This window comes from Dermacentor variabilis, chromosome 9, assembly GCF_050947875.1.
Source record: "Dermacentor variabilis isolate Ectoservices chromosome 9, ASM5094787v1, whole genome shotgun sequence".
In the NCBI taxonomy this organism is placed as follows: domain Eukaryota; kingdom Metazoa; phylum Arthropoda; class Arachnida; order Ixodida; family Ixodidae; genus Dermacentor; species Dermacentor variabilis.
In genome coordinates, this window is record NC_134576.1 from 626,146 (window position 1) to 646,375 (window position 20,230).

At 48.1% G+C, this 20,230-nt stretch overlaps 1 protein-coding gene across 4 annotated transcripts in view; it reads left to right on the top strand.

The window, feature by feature from the left end:
• Window positions 1-20,230, top strand: part of LOC142558242 (ATP-binding cassette sub-family C member 2-like) — a 393,191-nt gene that overhangs the window by 1,000 nt on the left and 371,961 nt on the right. The gene's annotated exons all lie outside the window — the stretch shown is intronic.

Here is a 20,230-nt window from a genome sequence, read left to right on the forward strand (position 1 = left end):
GAGTAGGAATAAAACTTTGCAAGGTGTGCTCAGAAATAATGTGAAGGAACAGGACAAAATAACAATGGATCTGATGGTGACGGGTTATTGTACTCATAAATCTTGCCGCTCTTAAAACGCAATGCTCATTAGTAGCAAGAATGCCACACAGTAGAAATAAGGCCGCAATTTGCATAATTTGAAGAGACAGAGCAATAATGCGCTTTTTAAAATTATTGTAATATTGTACATTGCATTCACGCATGTCAGAGGAAATGAAATCTGTACAACACTAATTTTCATAGAAGCGAGAAAATAGGCACGTTTTAGAAAATTACATTCAGCAATTCACTGAAAGGGGTGACAAATAGGTTTGAAATTATCCCTCTATAATTAGCGCTGAAGTTATTTAGATGGCATGTCCTGGGGAAAGGAGGCTGGAGAACGTGGAAACAAAAAATTTAACCGAAGATGGAGTAGACGTGATGCCAGAAAAGCTTGCGGCCCTATATAAGCAATGCTTCACTGCTTCAAGTGTAGGATAGAGCTCAAATAATGCCAAATTACCCTAATCCATAAGGAGGGAAACATTAAAGAATTCCCGAATCATAGGCCGTTTAGCTTGCCTTCATTATAAATTAATATATTCACCAAGATAATTTACAACAGAATCACGGCATACACATCGCTTCAATCAACCAAGAGAACAGGCTGGCTTCAGCAAGATATGTTCTACAATGAATGCCGTCCATGTCATCAATCAGGTAATTACCAAATATTCGGAGCCCAATCAACCTCTTTATATGACTTTCATAGATTATGAAAAGGCATTTCATTGAATAGAGATCCGAACAGTCATAAAGACATTACGCAATCAAGGAGTACAAAAGGCTTACGTTGTTAACATCGGAAATATCTGCAAAGCTTCAAAGCTACCTTGGTTCTCAAGAAGATAAGTAGAAAGATATCAATAAAGAAAAGGGTAAGGGCCAGGTTACACAATCTTTCACTGCCATTCACTGCACGCTTCGAAGAACTATTCAAGCTACTGAAAGGGGAAAGCTCAGCAGTGAGAACCAAGGGTTAATATATCAAAAACCTTCGGTCTGCAGACGACATGGTCCTGTTCGCCTGCACTTGGGATAAATAGCAACATATCAGTGCGGTCTGAAGACAGCATGTCTATGAGAGTGCGATTGAGACGCTCCCTGAGGTCATTTGTTTGCGGATGGTATGACATGGATAGATTGTGCCTCGTGGCACAGGACTGCAGGATGTCCGCGGTAACTTTCGATAGGAATGTCCGGCCTATGTCCTGTGAGAAGTTGTCGTGGAGCTCCATGTAATAAAATCACATCGCGTAGAAGAAAATCGGCGACATCTGTGGCGCAGCTTGTAGGAAGCGCTCGGGTGATGGCGTAGCGCGGGGCGTAATTCGTGGCCACCACAATCCACCTGTTGCCAGAGGTAGAAAGAGGAGAAAGCCCAAGTAAGTCCGAACCAGCTCGAAAGAATGGTTCCGCGGGAATTCGAGTGGTTGAAGGTACCCAGCAGGGCGCGTCGTTGGTGTCTTGCGTCGCTGGTAATTCTCACTCACGAACGGAGCGAGCAAGCCCTGGCCAAAGGAAGCGTCGGCGGATCCGGTCGTAGGTACGTGACCCACCCAGGTGACCTGCAGTGGGGAGGTTGTGACGTTCATAGAGAACAGCCGAGCGAAGGTGTTTAGGGATCACAAGTAGTAATGCAGGGCCGTCGGGGTGAACTTTGTGCCAGTGGAGTACGCCATTTTGAAGCGTGAAGCCAAAACTGTCGGGAGGTGGCGATTCCAGGCGGTCAATGATGATACGCAAGGACACGCTACGGCGCTGCTCGTCGGCGACATGGAGCAGTGGAAAAACGGAGAAAATACAGGCGCCGGTGTCAGTATCAGACGTAGAGGTCGCGTCTTCTACTGGGTAGCAAGAGAGGCAATCTGCGTACTGGTGTGGGCGTCCCGAATTGTAAGTCACTGTGTAAGAATATTCTTGTAGTTGGAGGGCCCAACGACCGAGCCGGCCAGTAGGATCCTTGAGCGACGCAAGCCAATAGAGCGCATGATAGTCCGTGATTACTGAAAAGGTCTGGCAATATAAATATCTGCGTAACATTGAAACAGCCCAGACGAGAGCGAGACATTCGCGCTCGGTAATCCAATAATTGTGCTCTGCAATTGCCAGGATCCGGCTAGCGTAGGCTATAAAGCCGTCATGTCCGTGTTGGCGTTGTGATAAGACGGGGCCGATCCCATAACCACTGGCATCGGTTCGCACCTGTGTAGGTGCGGATGGGTCGAAGTGGGCCAAGACCGGTGGATTGGCGAGAATCGTGCTAAGGCGTGAAAATGCGGCAGCTTGAGGAGAACCCCACGCAAAAATTACGTCTTTATTCAGAAGTCCAATGAGTGGTCGAGTGATTGCGGCGAAATCTTTCACGAACCGTCGGAAATAAGAGCAGAGCGCCACAAAACTCCGGACGTATTTGACAGACTGAGGTACAGGAAAAGCAGCTACTGCTCGAACCTACTTCGGGTGAGGTTGTACCGTATTTACTCGATTCTCAGCACCCCCTTTTTTTCACGATCGCGATGCCCAAAGTGAAAGGGAGTGCTTAGATTCGAAAAATATAGAATGACCCCCCTCCTCCCTTTCTCGCTGCGGCATCACGACGAGACGGGTGCGAGAAATAACATTTTATTTTGCAAACATTCAAAAGAAAAATCGGTGCACACAGTGAAGCCACCGCTTGTGTAGGATGCTCAGCCACTATCGCTGCCACTCGAGTTTGTCGCACCGCTTGAACCGCCGCTCTGGGTATGTCGCAGCAGGTCGTCTTCCGTTCCGTTGAAGTGGTTTGTGATCGAGCTGTTCTTAAATGATTTGACCACAACGTCCACTTGGACACGCTTCCAAGCGTCCGAAATCCATTTTGCGGTGGTTGATGGGCACGCTTTCTGTAGCTTTCGCCATACAGCCGCACAGTCCGGCTGTACAGCGTACTGGCGCCGCGGACGCCGTGCCACCTCGGGAATCCGACAGCTCCGGCTCGATGACAGAGTGAGCAAGCGCGCTTCCTAACAAATAGGGGTGTGCTTGGATTCGAATGCAAACTTCTTTCCCATTTTTTTTCCTGAAAATAGAGGGAGGGGTGCTTAGAATCGGGGGGTGCTTAGAATCGCAAAAATACGGTACTCCGGAAACATCGACGAGATGGCCTAGCACTGTAATCTGTTGGCGCCCGAAGTGGCCCTTCGATGAGTTTAATTGGAGCCCGGCTTTGCGGAAGACGTCAAGGATAGCGGCGACGCGCTGAAGGTGCGTCTCAAAGGTAGGAGAAAATACATGGACGTCGTCGAGGTAACAAAGGCAAGTTGACTCTTTGAAACCTTGAAACAGAGAGTCGATCAGCCATTCGAACGTGGTGGGGGCATTGCATAAACCGAATGGCATAACCTTGAAATGGTACAGGTCATCTGGAGTGACGAAAGCGGTATTTTCTTGGTGTTGCTCGTCGACGGAAATCTGCCAATAACCAGAGCGAAGGTGGATGGGCGAGAAGTATTTGACACCTTGAAGACAATCAAGAGCGTCGTCAATTTGTGGTAAAGGGTAAACGTTTTTTTTAATTGTTAGGTTTAGGTGGTGGTAATCAACGCATAAACGCCACGTGCCATCTTTCTTTTGATGAGCACGACCGGTGACACCCAAGGACTCGATGTGGGCCCAACAATCCTCTGGCGAGAATCTTGTTTACTTCCTGCTGATAACGTGCCGCTCTGCCGTGGACACGCGACACGGTCGGCGGTGAATGGGAACATCGTCCCCAGTGTTTATGCGATGCTTAACAAGAGACGTCTGACCAAGTGGTAGATGGGCAGTGTCAAAGATATCGCGGTAGGAAAGCGAAACGCGATATAGGGCGGCTGCTTGGTCAGGTGCGAGGTCCGGAGCGACCATGGGACGTAAAGGGCCGTTGAGGCTCAAGGCATCCTACTGGTAATCAGGAGGATCTGGAAACGCATCGGCTTCAAAAGCAGTGACGTGATGGTCTTTCACTGACCGGAGCGTCGCCACCGCTATGCCTTCAGGTAGCACTTGCTTCGTCAAGCCAAAATTGATAACGGGGAGACACATCTGATTAGCAGCATCGGTCACGACGAAGTGTGGCATAGAGATGTCGCAAGGCAGGAGGACATCACGAATAGGTGCGACGACATAGTCGCCATCAGGCACGGTAGCCGTTGAGACCAATTCGAGGAAGGTTAGGGCTTTTGGAGGTAAGCGAACAAACGCTCTAGAGCAGAGGGTGTTCGGCAGTTCAGGGAGAACGTCTGAAAGAAGAGGAAGCTCGAGGCACAGCGCACCAGTGGAACAGTCGATGAGGGCAGAACGCGTCGTCAGAGACTTGAGCCCGAAGATTAGGTCATGAGGGCAACTGAACTCGGAACTAGAACTTGGAACTGGAACCGGAATGACTGGAACTTGGCGGCCAGGAATTCCTATGCGAGCAGTGCACATACCTCTGACGGCAACAGCGGTGCCATTGGCGAGCGTACGGCTGTATTGATGGCAGGCGTAAGAACTTTTTTGAGGCGACGACATAGATTAGCGCGTAATATGGACACTTGGGCTCCGGTATCAATTAATTCCGTCAACGGAACACCATCGACGTCTACATCAATTAGGTTCGTGTTGGTGAGGAGCGTCAACGGAGGATTTGGACAGGACGAACGTGATGCAGCACTACCTCGAAGAGCTGCATGGCCTAGTTTTCCGTCCGTCGGTTTGGCGAGGCAAAGCGGCGAGGTTGGGGGTGACGGGGAGCGACAGCGTTGAGGCGACGGCGTTCGCACGGAGGAGTGCCTGTCAGGAGCATCAGAAGTCGGGTACAGACGGCGAGATGAATAACGCCGAGTGTCGACGTATGGGCGAGGAGCATGGAATGAGCTCCAGTACGGCGGCACCCAGGTGGTGCGGCAGTGGCGGGCTACATGACCAACGCGGTGGCAGCGGAAGCAGATCGGTTTGTCGTCTGGGGTTTGTCATTCAACAGGATTGCGTGGTCTGGGAGCGAAATACTGGTCACTACATGTTGTAGACATGGGAAAGGGTGTCGAATCATGTCGGGAGACAGAGCAAGCAGTAGGGATGCCAATGTTTACAATTTCTTGCCGCACAACTGCTTGAATAACGGAAATAGTGGGAGCTGCTTGCTCAATGATACCGTCAAGTGTTCGTGGAAGAAGCAGGGCCGGACTCGCCGCTTCAATCTCACGGCAAACGATACGTATGACGTTCTCTTGAAATGGTCGTTTGGCGGTAAGAACGGGGCGAGAGGACGTGGCAGGGGTGTTTAGGAGCCGGGAAAACTGTGGGACAACGCTGAGGCATTCTTTGACAATGGCGTCGGCGGTAAAGACGTCGTTAGAGACGAGCAAATTGAAGGCATCGTCGGAGATGCTTTTTAGAATATGGTCCACCTTGTCAACCTCGGTCATGTGCTCGTCGACTTTCCGGCAGAGCGCGAGCATTTCCTGTATGTCGGAGACATACGATTCGGTCGATGACTGGACACAGGTGGCCAGTTCTTTTCGCGCAGCCTGTTGGCGACCTGACGGGTTGCCGTATAGGTCGCGAAGCCTCTCTTTGATATATCTCTGCTGGAGAGCTCAACCTCCTGGGTGTGGAACCAGACACGCGGTGTCCCGTCCAGATAAAAGATAATATTTGCAAGCATGATGGTAAGGTCCCAGTGGTCGCTTTGGCTAACACGCTCCTACATGCTGAGCCAGTCATCGACGACAACGCCATTTTGGGCGGAGAATGTCCCAATATCACGAAGACTAAGAACCGTAACGTACGTTGTGGGTGACGCCGCAGGTGTGGGTGGCGACGGAGTGGGCCCGTCGGAAGCCATGGCTGAGAAGACGATGATGCGGCTGCTTCGGAGCTCCATGGCGAGGACGGGGAACGTTCCACCTCCACCACAATGTTATGCGAAGGACGAGTTAGTAAGACGAGCAACTATTTACAGGTTATATTTACAACAACAGTTGCAGCGCTGACCAGTTAGATTCACAGCGCGAGTCCAGTTCGTTCTTCCTCCTCTATTCTGGAGTATTGTCGCCCACGCAAACAAATGAATACCACACGCGTGTAGCAATATGATTGAGGACCTCAACCTAGAAAATGTAAGAATAAAGTTGAAGCTCAATATGCTGAAAGCAAACGGTCATTTCAGTTTCAGTTTCACTTTGTTTATTCAGACATGCATTGCCTGGGTTGAAAGGACTAAAGGCAGATGACCTCTGCCTAAGGTCCCTCCACCCATACATTTGCTCAGAAGCAGTGAGAATAAAAAAACAAAGAAAGACAATGACTTTGTACATTAAAGCACCAAAAAAAATTCATGACCAGAAGTAACATCGCGATTAGGCATGTTATATTGAGTAACAGAATCACACAATAATGTAACAGCAATAACCCATAACAAGAACAAACGGCGAACGGTGAATGTTAAATGTTGAATAGCCTGGCAGGAGAACAAGAATGCATGACCGCCAGTAAGCCTGTAGAAGCTGTGCAGGAGTACGTTTAACAAGGTCATTTACTTACAAGGGACCAGGGACCCTGGCCATCAGGAAGAAATTTACAGAAGAATAAAAATGAGTTGGAGTGCATACGGCAGGCATTAGCAAATCCTCATTGTCGTTGAAAAGAAATTTGTACAATCATTGAATTCTACCACCGCTAATATGTGGGGCAGAAGTTGAAGTTTAACAATGATGTCCCAGAACAAGTTAGAGACCTCACAATGAGGGAAAGAACGAAAAATGCTAGGCTAAACTTTAGGAGGCAGGAAGAGAGTGGTGTGGGTCACAAAGAAAAGAGGGATAGCTGATAATCTAGTGTACATTAAGAGAAAGAAAGGGAGTTGGGCAGGCCATGTAATGCGTAAAGTATGTAACCGGTGGACAGTTAGATTTACAGAATGGGTTACAAGGGAATGGTAGTGCCTTAGAGGACGGCAGAGAATTAGATGGGGTGATGAAAGCAGGAAATTTGCAAGCAAAAGATGGAATAAGCTAGAGAAAGACAGGTGTAATTGGAGATCGCTTGGAGAGCACTCCGTCCTGCAGAGCACATAAAATGGGCTACTGATGTTATTGACGATGATGAGGATGTTGACTATTCAACAGTTGAATCGATACGCCGTCATCGAACAATGGACTGAGAAGTATGCGGATTATAACAGAACTTTCTGCGTCTCTGTTCTGATAACTAAAAGGTGATTTATTCCTGAGAGCTACAAGCACTTATGTAATCACTCAAGCGCTTTTGCTATTGCCCTATTTTACCGCTCTCGATTGGAATATTTTATCACAATTTGGCTATTTTACCACTTTTTATTTTTACACCGCATCCACGACTGTCTGCAATGTCTTTCGTGGGCCTGAAATCTTTGCATTAGAATGCTTCGATGTGGGCTTGGACGGGTTCGCTTGGCAGCGCATTTCTCATTCCCATTATTTTGGTGCCGCATTTTACTATGCGCATTTGACGTTTCAGCTGCTTTGAACAACAGAAAACTGAAAAAGACCCGTAGATGAGCCCGCGCAGTCCAGAAACCTTCTACGCGCGCCCTGCTCTATCTGGCATTGTTGACTACGGTGGTGGGAACTTAATGGGCACACAGGGTAGGCGAAATTGTGCGAAAGGCGTACAGTGTAGCAGAAAGACGGTACGGTACGCTACGTTTTAGCATCGCAAACCTAAATTTTAACAAGTGTTTTACTAGAAATCTGTACGGTTCATTCGGAGCAGTGCCTGTAATCAAGATCTAATGAGCAATCTGTGAATGTATTGATTTACCTTAAGATAAGAATTGCCAGTATGCTACGGAATAACACGCTGTAGTATCTTGTATGAGTATCATAGGAACGTATCCGCTTAGTACCTTGCATTTATACCAAGATGCTATTCGAAAGTATATTTGCTCTGCTTAAGCAGGAATATGCCTCATTTTAATGCACAGTGAGCACTCACGCAAGGAGCGGCAGCACAACGGCTGGACTTGCCTGTGCAACCTAGAAAAATTTACTGCGCGCGAGCGCTTCAACGCGGTGTAGTACGTTTTACGTGTGCGTGTCAAAGAAGACAGTACGTGATTCAAGCATGTGAAAATCTTCGAAAAACAAAGCAGCACGCTTGCCATGTGCCGCACATCAGGCTAAGAATGTATGCCTCGCGTTAAGGGAAGGAATCCTTGAAACCTCGGTAACTCAGCAACGCTCAGAAGTAGTAACATGTGCATGAGTCGCTAATTACCTTTCGTATCCGACTCATATTCAAAAACATTTAGGAGCAATACATGGCACCGAATAATCTGATTGACAAACATGAGGGTTGATTGTAAAGTTTTGTGCGAGAGTTATGTTTTCTATTGAGGCACAGATGTGTCAATACAAGGCTGGTTTTTGAAGCAGAGGAAATTCCATGGTAGGGTATTAGTGACTGATGATGGTGATAATGATGATAGATGATGATGATGGCGATGATGATGATGATGATGATGATGATGAATTATTCGCATCTGCTTTGAACGAGCCGGCGACAAATAGTCACTTAGCCTGTTGGAGTTATTCAGGTATGCTCTAAATGTTTTTCATTCTATCACTTTTGAATACATCTTAATCTTTTTTCTCTTCCTCAAAGCTTTTCAATGTATTTTGTACTGCAGCCTATGACTGCAACCGATTCGGTCCCTTCAATCTCTTCCTTGCTTTTTTTCAACCAATATGCTTAACGTCTCTAGGAGATGGAGTGGCGCGTTCTCGAGAGTGACGTCACGGCGCGGACACCGCTGCCTCGAGAGCCGTGCGTGCTCATTCGCTTTGCGGAAGCTCGGAGTATGAGGCGCGCAAGCTTAAGAGGAAGCTTTAGCTCGGGCCCAACTCCGACGCGGCGTACCCAAATACATGTAAAACGCAAAAACGTTTTTATGAGATAACCCCTGGACCGATTTTGATGAAATTTTCAGCATATGAAAGAAAAAGTTAAATTCTAGTGACTGTTGGAAGCGGAATTTCGATTTAGGGCTTGAATTTCCCTAAAACGATTTTCAAATATTTGACCGTTTGAAAAAAATAGAAGCACGAAGTTTACAAATTCATAGCTCTGCATCAAGAACCGATATAGCGGTTCTGTAAACGGCATCCATTAGATCATTCAAAGCGGACAAATTCGATATGTCATTTTACATCTTACGTGAATTTGTTACGTTTGTTACAATGGTTTTGCAAAAGTTGTATTTCCCTTTGATTAATTTTTTTTATATTCATGTGTAACGTATCAATTTTGTCCGCTTTAGATGTACTATTAGATGCAATTCACAGAATTGTATTATCATTTTTAGTGGTTGAGTGACAGAGTTGTAAACTTGATAGTTTCGTTTTTTCAAAATTTTCGATTTTTGACAATTTTTATAAAAAGTTGACAACCTAACCCAAAAATTCGAAACCAACAGTCACTAGATAATAAGTTTGTCTTTTAAATGCAACAAATCTCGTCAAATTTGGTGCAGTGGTTGCCGAGAAAAACGAATTCTCCTTTGACATGTATTTAGATAGGAGCCCTCGAGCTAAAGCTTCCTCTTAAAGGTGTTTCGACTGCTTTCTGCTGTCTCGCGTAAACTGCAGTTTCTTTTTTAAGACACATGAACCGTGAAAATTTGACATCTTGAAAATTTTGCACGCTGTCTGCGAATCGAGCGTACAAAATTTTGTGTGATGCATACAAAACCCCCCATAACATTCTCATTAGTACTTATCTATGACAGAAATTTCATTTTATACGGAACAGCAGTCTCGGTATTTGGTGTCAACAACTTAAATCCTTATGTTCAAAGGATACCTCCAGCGAACCTCTCACCCAGATTCTTATTTCTCAGGTGAAATGTTCTTTTCAAGCGTGCGCACTGTAATAATGCATGAAGGGAATAGTTAAGCATGCATTTTGTATTAAAACATGTGCTACTACTTTCGCCATACTCTGAAACAGGGAAGCAAAAATAAGCAGTGTTCATGGCTGTTAACGTCAGTGTGCGTGAAGTATAGCACATACTTCCCGAATACTATAACATCAATTGTCTGGAAGGAAAGCTTTGTGGTTAACATTGAGAACCAAGCCAATACGAGCGCCGATCGACGACTGTGTTCACCGCCATCGTTGTGCTTTAAGTGTAACTTGCTTTTGACTGCACAAGTTCGACTAATAAATATTTAGTGTCGCCATTTACAGTTCTGCTACTGTGTTCGTCAGTATCAATACCACGTGACAGCCCCGCGCATATGCAGGCAGAGAGCGATCAAGCATACATAAAAACATTGATACACCATTGCACCCCCCCCCCCCCGGCAAATGCGTGAAATACTGTATGAATGGTAACGCAGTAAAAGAGCTTTCAAATGAAATGAGGCAATTTTATTGACAACGATAAATGGTATAACCACATTGTGATCACGCATCTGGATCGTTAGAAAATTAGGCTAGTAATGTATCCATTGCATATATATTCTAAAACAGACAAAAACTAAAAGGAAACGATAAAGAGCACACAGCACAAAAATATTTCATAACAAAGTGTACACATGTATAATGAATACCAAGGATATATTAAATATTCCCATTATGTGTATTGTTTAACAAGGTAACGGATAGCTTACATGTGGTATTCAATGTCATCGAATGTTGATAACGGAAGAAATTTTGTGATACTATGTGCTTTTATAAAGCAGGTGAAAAATTCGCAGTATGCTTAATCCACGAGGGCATATCATTCCAGAATTGAAGGCCAGTTAATATTGACACGTGTACTTATCTTTATCGGGCGACCACGTTTCTCCGCCTAACAAATGTTATCGCACCGCGCGGGACGCGCCTGCGTGTATCCGAAGTTTCTGGAAAGTTATCGATGCTTCTATCCGCTGTCCGCTGTCTGTTGTCGCCGAACCTTGTGTTATCTGATTTGATCGCGTGATGCGAATGGTGTAGACCTTTGTGGAAGGCACGCGGGTCCCAACGATACTTCTGGAACATTCGACGACTGCTGTATAAAAGCCGACGCGCTTGACCTGCTGATGAGATTTTCGACGATCACCGGCCGTGTTCGCCGCTATCGCTGTGCTTTAAGTGTAGCCTGTCTTTGTGGGCACAGGTTCGCCCAATAAAAGCCAGTTTTGTCTTTCACAGTATAGCTACTGTGTTCTTTAACGTCACTACCACGTGGCATCTAGTGGAGGTGCTTTTCGTCCATGTACCGAACGCCCCCGACAAGCCGTGATCCAAGCCCGGAAAGCAAAGAGAGCACCAATGTAGTCCCAAACCATCGAGCAAGCCGTCGTCTACAACAGCTGCCCCCGGAGCACGGACTTCTACCTGAGAATACCAAAAATATTGGGGCCAAGACAACCACAATGGCAGCCCCAGTGTCAGCCATCGTACTTCAACCCAGAGAGCCCCCTACCTTCCGTGCAGCTACGTCGGAGGATCCGGAAACCTGGCTCGAAACCTTCGAAAGAATATCGACCTTTAGCAACTGGACATCTGAGGATAAGCTACTACATGTGTACTGCTCCTTGGAAGATGCCGCGAGGACTTGGTTCGAGAACCGGGAGTCCACCCTTGCAACATGGGACCTGTTCCGCAGTAACTTCCTGAGGACGTTCACGAGCGTTGTCCGGATATAAAGGGCCGAAGTTCTGCTGGAAACCCGAGGCCAACTACCCATTAGACATCGCCATCTTCACAGAGGAGATGACCCGTCTTTTCTGGCACGCCGACCCGGAAATGTCCGAAGAGAAAAAAGCACGTTTCTTGATGCGAGGCCTAAAGGAGGAACTTTCGCCGGAACGGTGCGAAGCCCACCGAAAGCTGTCGACGAGTTTCTTCGCGAGGCCAGTAGCATGGAGAAGACACTGGAAATACGGAACCGGCAATTCAACCGCCTCACGAACTTGACAATCTACGCCGGAGTTCAGTCATTGGCCACCGACGACCTGCGCGAGAATATCCGAGTGGTCGTGCGGGAGGAGCTACAGAAGCTGTTCCCGTCATCACAGCCTCAAGTGGCTTCGATTGCCGACGCCTTACGTGAGGAGCTCCAACAACAACTCGGAGTAGCCGCTAAATCGCCGCAGCCTCAGCCGGACTTACGCCACTGTAGCCCTCCGTCATGTTCCTCCTCCGCGCCCACAGCAGGGCCCAGTGACGACGCAGTTCCCTCGTCCACCACCACCCTCGCCGCCAGAAAGCCCACCCATCAACCCACGCCGCATTCCAAGGAAGACTGACGTTTGGCGCGCCCCCGACCATCGTCCGCTTTGCTACCACATGCGGAGAAGCCGGGCACATTTACTGCCGGTGCCCATAGTGGGAGATGGGACTCCGAGGGTTCGCCGTTAACGCGCCGGTACCACAAATTGGCGAACGACCTCGCGATATCGCCGACTACCTCGCCGCTATTCAGTGAAGCCCTCCACGACCGTCACCAGGCGGTCACCGTCACTTCGCCGTCACCAGGCGGCTACCTCTCGCCGCAGCGCCTAACATACCCTGGCCAAGCCCGGGGCCGCTCTGCGAGCCCATATCCGGAAAACTAAAAGCAGCAACCGATGGAGGTGCGGTTGCTGTTCGTCGAACTTACAAAGATCTTCCGCCTCCGACGTAGACGACGAAGACGACGGAGATACCATCTCGACGACCTAATAACGACATGCCGCCGTCCCGACGAAGACAGGAAGCCAGGGCTACACCTACGAAAGACGACTTGACGACGCGACGTTCCTGCTTCAGTTCAACACAACGCAGCCGTGATCCGACGCCAAGACCTAACTTCAACGCCAGACAAAGAACCACCGACCTCGACGTGCTTCTCGACGGCCACGCAGTCACCGCCTTAGTGGACACAGGAGCCGATTACTCCGTCATGAGTGGACCCATGGCCGCGCAGTTGAAGAAAGTTAAAACTGCACGGGAAGGACCTCAAATTCGAACTGCAAGAGGACACATCATTAGGTCGTCTAGAATCTGCACGGAAAGAATTACCGTTCATGACCGGACATACCCTGCCACCCTCGTTATCCTCCAGCAGCGTTCATGAGACGTCATTCTCAGCGTGGACTTCCTGAACCAACACTGCGCAATCATCAACCTGAAGTCGAAGTCGCTAACGCTGTCGGAAGATCAAGCGATACCGCCGGAGAGCTCTAGTAGTCACCACGCCTTGAGTGTGCTCGAAGATCACGTGGGGATCGCGCCGCACTCCAGCATTATTATTTCCCTCGGCACCGAAAAATTCGCTCACGTAGAAGGCGTCATCCAGGTCAAAAAACATCTACTGCTCTACCGCGAAATTTGCGTCGCAAAGGCATCGCTCGACTCCACGGAGGGAAAGCGGAAGTTATGCTAATCAACTTCCGACAAAAGTTCAAGCACATCAACAAGGGCACGACAATCGCGTACATCGAGGAAATTGTGGAAACCAGCCTTGGTCCTCTTAGATTCCGCGGCATCTACCTCAATGAGCATAGTCCCCGAACCAGACTTCGACGCAAATCCAAGTCTTCCTATGAGTAAGCAGCAACAGGCAGAAGTCTTCTCCGACGATACAAAGGCTGCTTTTCGACGTCATCGAGGATTCGCCAAACACCAGTTGCAAAGCATCGCATAATCACAGAAGAGTGCGCTAGACCACTCCGGCAGAGCCCTTACCGAGTTTCGATGCGGGAACGTGAAGCCAGTAGGCAAGAAGTCGACGAACTGCTGCGCGACGACATCATCGAGGCGTCGAAAAGCCCGTGGGCATCTCTTGTAGTCCTGGTAAAGAAAAGGGACGGAACCCTACGCTTCTGCGTCGATTATCGTCGAGTGAACAAGATCACGACGAAGGCCGTGTACCCATTTCCACGGATATACGACGCATTCCATCGGCTCTGCAACGCTAAATACTTCTCATCGATGGGCTTCAAGCCTGGCTACTGGCAAATAGAAGTCGACGAGAGAGATCGCGAAGAGACCACCTTCATCATGCCAGACGGCTTCTAGGAGTTCAAAAAAAAATTAAATAATGGGGTTTTACGTGCCAAAGCCACTCTCTGATTATGAGGCACGCCGTAGTGGAGGCCTCCGGAAATTTCGACCACCTGGGGATCTTAACGTGCCCCTAAATCTAAGTACACGGGTATTTTCGCATTTCGCCTCCATCGAAATGCGGCCGCCATGGCCGGGATTCGATCCCGCGACCTCTTGCTCAGTAGCCCAACACCATAGCCACTGAGGAACCATGGCGGGTGTCCAAGAGTTGAAGGTCATGCCGTTCGGACTGTGCTCGGCGCCTGCAACGTTTCCACGTGTCATGGACACGCGTTAGCAGGATTGAAGTGGCAGGCGTGTCTTGTTTATTTGGATGACGTCGTTTTCTTCGCCGGAATTTCTACGATCACCTTAGGCGGCTTGCGACAGTATTGAGGCCATCAATTCTTTACGGCAAACTCTGCAGCCGGAAAAGTGCCGCTTCACTTACGATGAGCTTATATTCATCGGCCACGTCATCAGCAAATCTGGAGTACGCCCCGACGCGCAGAAGACAGCTGCTATCGCAAAGTTCCCGCAGCCAATCGACAAGAAGGCAGTGCGCAGATTCCTTGGCATGTGCGCCTACTATAGGCACTTTGTCAAGGACTTTTCACGCATCGCGGAGCCGCTAACATATCTAACCAAATGTAATGTCGAGTTCAAGTGCGAAACGCCGCAGGCCGACGCATTTCAAGAACTCAAACGACGCATGCAGTCGCCGCCGGTACTTGCACACTTCGACGAGGATTCCGATACCAACATCCACACTAACGCCAGTAGCCTAGGCCTGAGTGCCGTCCTAGTCCAGAAGAAAGACGGACTTGAACTGGTGATATATTATGCTACCCGGTCGCTGTCAAGAGCGCAAGGCAACTATTCTACGACTGAAAAGGAATTCCTCGCCATCATTTGGGCTAAAGCAAAATTTCGCCCTTACCTATATGGCAGCCCATTAAAAGTCGTCTGTGACCATCACGCGTTGTGTTGGCTAGCTAACTTAAAGGACCCCTCAGGACGGCTGGCGCGGCAGAGCCTCAGATTGCAAGAGTATCACGTCACCGTAATCTACAAGTGCGGACAAAGAAACTCTGACGGCTACTGCTTATCACGCGCCCCCGTCGGTCCCCCGCCGCAAGACAAGGACAACGACACGTTCCTGGGAATAATAAGCGCGGAAGACTTCACTAAACAGCTACGAGCAGACCCGGAGCTAAAAGTCCTCGTCGAGTATTTGGAAGGGAACTCCGACGTTGTCCCTAGGCCATTTAAGCGTGGGTTGTCTTCGTTCACGCTACAAAACAACCTGCTCGTGAAAAAGAACTTCTCAACATTCCGGACCAGCTACCTTCTTATTGTACCGTCAGCGCTGCCTCCAGAAGTACTTCACGCCGTACACGACGTTCCAACAGCTGGGCACCTCGGATTCTCCCCGACGCTGTCGAGGATACAGGAAAGGTATAGTGGCCGCGTCTGACCGCCAACGCAGCCCGCTACATCAAGACATGCCGAGACTGTCAGCGACGCAAGACACCACCGACAAGGTAAGCAGGATTACTACAGCCGATAGAACCTCCTCGCCGACCATTCCAGCAGATTGGCATGGATTTGTTGGGGCCCTTTCCGACATCAATATCCGGGAATAAGTGGATCGTCGTGGCGACGGACTTTCCCACCCGCTTCGCCGAAACTAAAGCTCTACCAAAAGGCAGCGCAGCCGAAGTGGCAAAATTTTTCGTCGAGAACATCCTGTTGCGATATGGTTCCCCAGAAGTCCTCATCACCGACAGAGGAACGGCTTTTACTGGAGAGCTCACCCAAGCCATTCTGCAATACAGCCAGACAAGCCACAGGAGGACAACTGCCTACCATCCGCAAACGAATGGTCTCACGGAGCGCCTGAACAAGACCCTCGCCGACATGCTAGCAATGTACGTCGACGTCGAGTACAAGACGTGGGACGCTGTCCTGCCGTATGTAAGCTTCGCTTACAACATGGCGGTGCAAGAAACAGCACAAATCACGCCGTTCAAGTTGGTTTACGGCAGGAACGCGACGACGACACTCGACGCCATGCTACCGCACGTCACTGACGAGGAGAATCCTGATGTCGCTGCCTATCTCGAGCGCGCCGAAGAAGCCCGACAGCTCCCCCGCCTACGGATCAAGAACCTGCAGCATGCCGTCAGCCGACACTACAGCCTCCGACAACGCTTTGTCGAGTACCAGCCCAGCGACCGTGTTTGTGTATGAGCCCCGATACGCCAACGAGGACTGAGTGAGAAAGTATCGCGACGCTATTTCGGACCCTACAAGGTCATCCGACGTATTGTCGCGCTCGACTATGAGGTCGTGCCAGACGGCATTTCACATTCACAGCGGCGCCGCGCACGATCTGAAGTGATCCACGTGGTGCGCCTTAAACCCTTTCACGGACGCTGACGGACTTCCTTATTTTCTTGTTTTCTTTGCTACAAGTGCTTTTCTTTATTACTTTCGTTTGTTTGCAGCGTCGGGTCAATGCTTCTTAAGAGGGGGGTATTGACACTTGTACTTATCTTTATCGGGCGACCACGTTTCGCCACATAAGAAATGTTATCGCACCGCGCGGGACGCGCCTGCATGTGTCCGACGTTTTTGGAAAGTTATCGATGCTTCTATCCGCTTTCTGTTGTCGCCGAACCTTGTGTTATCTGATTTCATCCCCTGACGTGAATGGTGTGGAGGTTTGTGGAAGGCATGCGGGTCCCAGCGATACGTCTGGAACATTCGACGACTGCTGTATGAAAGCCGACGCGCTTGGCTCACTGATAAGATTTTCGATGATCGCCGACCGTGTTCGACGCTATCACTGTGCTTTAATGGTATCTTCGACTGGTCGCCTGTATGCCCCGAAGCAGAGTCGGGTAGATCGGTCGTTTCCCGAGCATAAAGGTAGGGGACAGGCGCGCAAGCCGAACGTGCGACTCGCTCTCGGAGGAGAAAATTGCTGATGCGAAGCCACGTGACTACTGCCAACGTCCGATGTTTCGCCTATAGAAGCTCCGAGCGCTGCCGGAAAAACCGGCGGACGTGCCGGTGGGACGAACGTTCGTCAAGGCGCCAGCATGCAGTGGCCTAGGTTGCCAAGGTTACGGTGAGCCGTCGCCAACAGCAGCGACGCGGGGCTGCGATGACGTTTCAATCTCGATGACTGCTCCGACGACAGGGCTAGGAGCGCCTCAGAGCGCTCCAAGATAGAGGAGAGCAATCGAGAAGAACCAGCCGAATGCAGGGCGCGCACCCTCTTTCAACCAGCCGAAGACAACGCCGCTCGCGAGAGCGCTCCAGAGCGCTCAGAAACGACCAGCCGAAGATAGCCTTTAAGTGTAGCCTGTATTTGTGGGCACAGGTTCGATCAATAAAAGCCAGTTTTGTCTTTCACAGTATTGCTATGGTGTTCTTTAACGTCATTACCCCATGACAATAGCATGACACGACGGCCATAGGTATTATTGGCTTTTGATAAACTTGAACAGGTTACACTTCACCTACATTGTGTTATGTTGGAGCAACTCAGGGTACGATGACGGATAGGGAATATTAGTGCATACTATATTCTGAAATAAAATTGCAGCTTTATATTTACAGGCCTGAATGAGTGGCATAATGCTGTTATCTTTAAATAGAGGAGTAAATTGAGCGTTTGTAGGTGAAAAGATTAAAATTCTTACTGCTCTATTCTGTAAAATGCTTACAGCTGCGTAATGCGACAGGGTAAGTGTGGCTCCATGATTTTATTCAATGGGTCATATGACAGTCAAAAATGCTAAAAGATGTAGTCGCAATACTTCTGAGATGTGTTTGACGCTTAATTGTTGCCAAGCAACCTACGGTCAACCTTTTACATATGGGGTTGCTGTGGGATACCCACCAAAAATCCGAGTCAAGTGTCAGTACTCCACTAAGGCGGAGACAGCAGTTATTTCTGATCAGTTAGCGATTTGAGCCGATAACAATAAATTTTGTTTAGTTTCGACTTATTGACAATTTTCTGCTGGACAACCAATTCATTGCTTTATTCAGGTCCTCATTCGCGAAAACGTATGCTGCTTCTATTGAACGGCGTATTATCAGAAGGGCAGTGTTATCGGCATAGAGTACTTGCTACCGTTGAGTGCGCAACATATGAAGCATAATCATTAGCAAACAAGAAGAAAAAAGGTCCGAGTAGGGCACCTTGTGGGACTCTGGCTGCTGCATGTTTAATGTAAGATATTGTTTCTGCTGTTCGTGTGTATTCTCTAGGATTACTCTGGTAACTGGAAAAAAGCCTAATTGTCATCCCATGGAATCTATAACGCTGCAGTTTAGGCAAGTAATTTTCATTTTGAAACAGCCATGTAGGAACTTCGTACTCGTTCTAAACATACTAAAGATTTCTTTTTCAGTGCAACTGCTCATGCTACTTAAATCAAATCCTCGCAGCTCCTAGAGAGCAATTTTACCTAGTGCAACGTGCAGTACCTCTTTCAAGATTAACGATGTAATTACTAATGACCGCACTGTCGCTTGCAGTGCTTTTACCTTGTACCTCGAATCTGTTTTCAAACTCGATAACCACGTAGCGCCAAAGTTTAGTTATGATGCACAAACAAATAAACTAGGTGATATCGCGTCTCACGGTGTCTTAAACCTAATCTTGAATCTCAATACTAAAAAGTTTACCGGTTACAATGGCATTCCGAGTTCTTTCCTTGTAAGGTACACGTTATGGACATCTCAGTACCTTACAGTAATCTTCCAGGAATCCTTAGAATCTGGTGAAGTACCAACTAAATGAAGAACAGCCGAAGTCCTGCCTTTGTATAGATCAGGTGATAAACAACTTCCTTCTAACTACAGGCAAATATATCTCACACCCCAGCCATGCAAGATGTTAGCACACATTATTCACAAACATATACCCGAATTCCTTTACTCTAATAACGTTCTAACATCTGTCCAGCATAACTTCCGTCGTGGTTAAAGCGCTTTAACACAATTAGTCGATTTTGTTCGTGATATCGCTTCTAACCTAGACAAAGGTAATCAAGTGAATTTAACAGGGGAAGGCGGGTTAGTTGGTGGTCGATATTGGAATGCATCATGTAACCGCGCAAACGACAGCGGATGAGGAAGGAAACACAGAGTACAGGCGTGGAACTTCAACTGGGGATTTACTCCGGCAAAACCCACATCTATCATAATCACACATGATAATCATCGGACAACCATCACTCGATATTCGAATGCGTGCGTGGGTGGCACAAATATGCATGCAAATAATTGAACTCTTTATCACTCAGTGACACTGAAGAGCTGCTCACGCAGCTGCCACATTGCATTTTTATACAGTAAGCGTCATAGATTTCTCGGTTGAATTGTGACGCGAACATCTTCAATACTTTAGTGTTGCGGAACCTAGGCATGCAATTACGACAGTGGCGACAATGGTCAGCCAGTTTGCCACCCCCCTCCAATCCTTCTACTCCTGTGCAGTGCTCCTGCAGTCTCACGTTTAGATACGCTCCCGTTGGCACTGTGTAGCTGTTACTGCAAGAGAGGCGTATCTGGTACACTACCCCTATTCTGCATGGGACGAACCTGTCAACGTTCTCGATACTGCATTCATTTCTTTTTTTCCTTCCCTGCGCCATGTTGCATATGCCCGCCAGTTTCTTGGACGCCGTAAAAACCTCCGAGACTTAACATTTTCAGCCACCTTTTTGAGGCGGTGAGAGATTTGGCGGTAGTAGTAAATGTATGAAGCTTACTGTATAAAATTGCAATCTGGCAGCTGCATGGCAGCTCTTTAGTGTCACTGAGTGATAAATAGTTCAATTTTTTACATACAAATTTGTGCCACTCATGCGCGCATGCCAATATCGAGTGATGGTTGGCGATGATTATGAAGTGTGATTATGATACATGTATAAATGTGGGCTTTCCCGGAGTAAATCGCAGTTGAAGTTACGCGCCTGTCCTTTGTGTTTTCTTCATCCTCCGTTGTCGTTTGCGCGGTTACATGATGCATTCGAAAATCAAGTGAATGCCATCTTTATCGA